This window comes from Carassius auratus, chromosome 3, assembly GCF_003368295.1.
Source record: "Carassius auratus strain Wakin chromosome 3, ASM336829v1, whole genome shotgun sequence".
NCBI classification, from domain to species: domain Eukaryota; kingdom Metazoa; phylum Chordata; class Actinopteri; order Cypriniformes; family Cyprinidae; genus Carassius; species Carassius auratus.
The window spans coordinates 10034679-10038278 of record NC_039245.1 but is presented as its reverse complement, the minus strand read 5'-3'; the positions used below and the strand labels follow the sequence as shown (position 1 = coordinate 10038278).

General features: G+C 38.2%; 1 long non-coding RNA gene across 1 annotated transcript; it reads left to right on the top strand.

The window, feature by feature from the left end:
- The first annotated feature begins 1115 nt into the window (after positions 1–1115).
- LOC113047575 (uncharacterized) lies at positions 1116–2959 on the top strand. The gene is made up of 3 exons (XR_003276299.1): positions 1116–1372; positions 1932–2004; positions 2116–2959. It is a non-coding gene; the product is annotated as an uncharacterized LOC113047575 (long non-coding RNA).
- Positions 2960–3600: the final 641 nt, after the last annotated feature.

Genomic DNA, 3600 nt, shown 5'->3' with positions numbered 1-3600 from the left:
AATAAATATTGATTTGTGAATGAATGCAGTGTGTTTTTGTCTATTTTATATTAGAATGTAATGTTTTTGTATTTGTTTGCATTGCATGTATGTAATTAATGTATTAACTATGAATCCCCTATAATTAGATTACAATTAGATTTCATAAGGTTTATTTTTTGCCCCAGAGATGGATTGAGTTTATTAGTTCTTTATGTATTTCAAGGTAATGGTGAGGTGAAAATATGAATTACCAATATGATCCTGTAATGTCACGTTCTCATAACGTGCCAGTTTAGTCGCTGGGACGTACTCCTCACGTTCCAGCGACGTTCCACTATAACGTCGCCACGACGGATATGGGAATAACAAAGTTACGTCGCTGGAACGTTATTTGGGATGTCGCTGCAACGAATATGGTCTGGTGTTAGCTGGGTTGCCAGTACAAGTCTTGTGATGAATTAATCATTTCTTTATGTCAAGAAATCAAACTTAAAACAATCATAAACTATTGGCTGTATTACGCATTAAACACAAGACAACTTTAAGCAAATAGTGTATAATTAATATCTAAATGAATTCTATATTCTATATTTATTTTTATACAATAAAAATAAAACATACTTCAAATAAGAAGCCTTGGACAAACTATGCAAACATTTTTTTCCAAAAAAGCGTTTTCCGTCAAAAAGCACCTGATAGAGTTTGAACTTCACATTAAACTGCTTCTGTTTCACACAAACGCTGGCACAGACGTGCATGTTGCTAGAAACACTTGCTAATGCTTTTTAATATGTTGCTAGGAGTCCATAACCGTGTTAAACATGCCACTTCCTGTTGCCAGCAGGTGGCGCTATGACTATAACCGAATATGGGCAAGTAGATGTTTTCAGGCCAGGATTCTTATCAAACATGAAGTCTGGTGCAGATTGGACATCGCATGCCTGAGTTACAGCAACTTCCTGTTTCATTGTATTAATAGCATGCTTTAGCAAAATAGCTAAGGCTGTGTCTGAAATCGAATACTTCCCTACTATATAGTATGGAAAAAGCAGTATGCGACAAATCAGTATGTTTGAAGCTTTTGCGTTCATAAAAGAGTGGGCGAGAATTACAATAACTCTCGCGAGATTCAGTTGGACGTATACTTAATTTGCGTTCTAATATGCCTACTCACCTACTATATAGTAGGGAAAAAGAGTATGTGAAGAAAGAAGTACGTTCGAAACCTTAAACCATAAAACAGTAGGCGAGTAATCCCCGGATGTCCTACTGCTTCAGCGAAGATTCTGAAGGGTTCATCGAGGGATACTTTTCAATCCCAGAATGCCACGCGAAAGGGATAAATCGTCATCGAACGTGAAGGAGAGCAGCGCAGAGGGTGTTTACAAAGGTGAAAACAAAACACGGTTCCCATGTGATAAAATCGTATTTGTTGAGCTACTGTAGAGTAAACGGTTGATTTGTTAAGGTGTAAAGACGCTAGCCAGTAACATCATAGTATATTTGTGATGAAAAACAACATCAAAACATGTTTTATTATGTAAAGAGAACAGCGGATCTCCAGTAAGCACATGTACGTCTCCAAAGTGGATTTGCATGAACCATATACATCTTAAAGACGATTAAATGTCTGTTTAATATGAGACAGAGAAATGTTCTAAGACAATTGGAAAAGAGCTAATCACATGAACAGACATCTGATTGACAGATGTGTGTGTTATTACGTAGAATCAACTGTCTACATTGCTTTAGATGACTGTAAGTGATGTAAATAAATCTACATTAAGTAAACATAAGTTATCTCTTTCATTTGACCATTAGTGTTGTTGATAAATTGTGGAGCTCTTGTGTTGGATAAAGTGAGTGAACACATCAGCTTCTATCTCAACATGTAAATGCAGTATATCACAGATAAATGACAGAGACTGACTCTTGTCTGGATGTTACAGGGACAGATGAGATACACGTGTGTTTATCTGCTGAAGAGAGACTGATGATGAATGATGCCATCAAAGACTCTCAGTGAGTACACTACAGTCATCAATAAAACATTTTAAATCTTAAGTTGTAGTTTATTAATAAACAGTTATTACAGCACTTTTCTGATTCTTGTTTGTTGTACATTTGATGCAGATCTTTTGTGGTGGAGCAGGTGACAGCAGCATCTGTGGAAAAAACCTGAAAGAAAAATATAAAGTAAGATCATTCTGTTACTTCTAATACAGAAATGAAGGGACACTGTGCTGTTAAAATGACTGCTTTTGTTTTGTGTTTGTGCATCTTTGCAGGATCTGAAATGTCTGCAGACAGCTGTGTGCTCTGAGGATGGAGAAGACGGAGTGCCATGGGTGAAGCGCTCCATCTCTCCAGCTCTTACTGCTTCATCTGAGCCGGATGCTGATGTGGTCTCTTCATCCTCAGTGACTCCAGAGCAGAGAGAGCATCTAGAGAAAAACCAGAAGACACTGAGGATGTGATTTTGGTCAAGTTTGTTCTGCTGGGTTCTGTTCATACAACATCAGTCAGTAAAACAAATAGCATCAACATCAAAATATTTAGGTAGTAAATATTAAACCTGTAGCAGTCAGTCATATATTTGAAGTTGTTATAACGTCATAGGTCACGTGATAACGTAAACATGGCGGAATTCATTCATACTCAACGAGATTTGGCTGTAGAGTACGTACTCTTTCAGCGCTCGTTAAGTAAGTACTTATTGAAATTTAGTACCTACTCGTTAAGTATGCTGCTGAGTCCCAATTCGCCTACGTATACTACGACCTAAAAGTATGTACTTTTTTTGTGAGGGAAAAGTACATGCTTTTGAGTGTGTAGCAAAAGAGTATGTACACTCTGGGACATACTTCGATGACATCATGCAACATGAACGACAACGTGTTTGCCTAGTTACACACACCACAACTGTTAAAGTTGCATTCATTCTTTATGTCCAATAAAATTTTATTTACTATTCCCATCATTTTTTCTCATCGTTTTTTTTTCACAATACATTTTACTATGTGTGCTTCTACCAAGTTGAGGAGTGAAGAAGCAGGGCTGCGTCGTCGTAGAACCAAACGCAGGTCGTTTGTGAGGCGGCTGGTTCTGACGTTCATGTGCAATGTGTGTAATGAAATAAAATATAACTTTAATTAGGGTTAAACATTTGAATTCTTACACTTAAAAGCTGAGGGCGCATCTCCGCTGCTGCACCCGGCTGCCATGTTTACATCACCGCAAAGCCATCGCAAAGCTCCTCCCTCCCGTACGCAATGGGTTGTGGGCAATATTAGCACTTAGAGTGCAACATTAAAATAAATTGTTCAATGCATTACTGAAAGTACTTTTTATGACTATTTACAACATAGCTTATGTCACGATCATCAGCTGGAGTACCTAGGAACTCCTATAGGGGGCACTCCACTCAGGACTCTGGCATTTAGTATTTCCATTCCCAACTCCATTTCCCATAATCCTGTGCTTAGGGCTAATAACCAGGCAGCAAGGAAGTCGACCGGAAGTTGAAGTCGGCTGCGTTCCGCCATCTTGTAGCAGAACTTCACTTGCGTTAGCATTCCCATTGACTCCCATTCATTTTGGCATCACTTTGACAGCGAA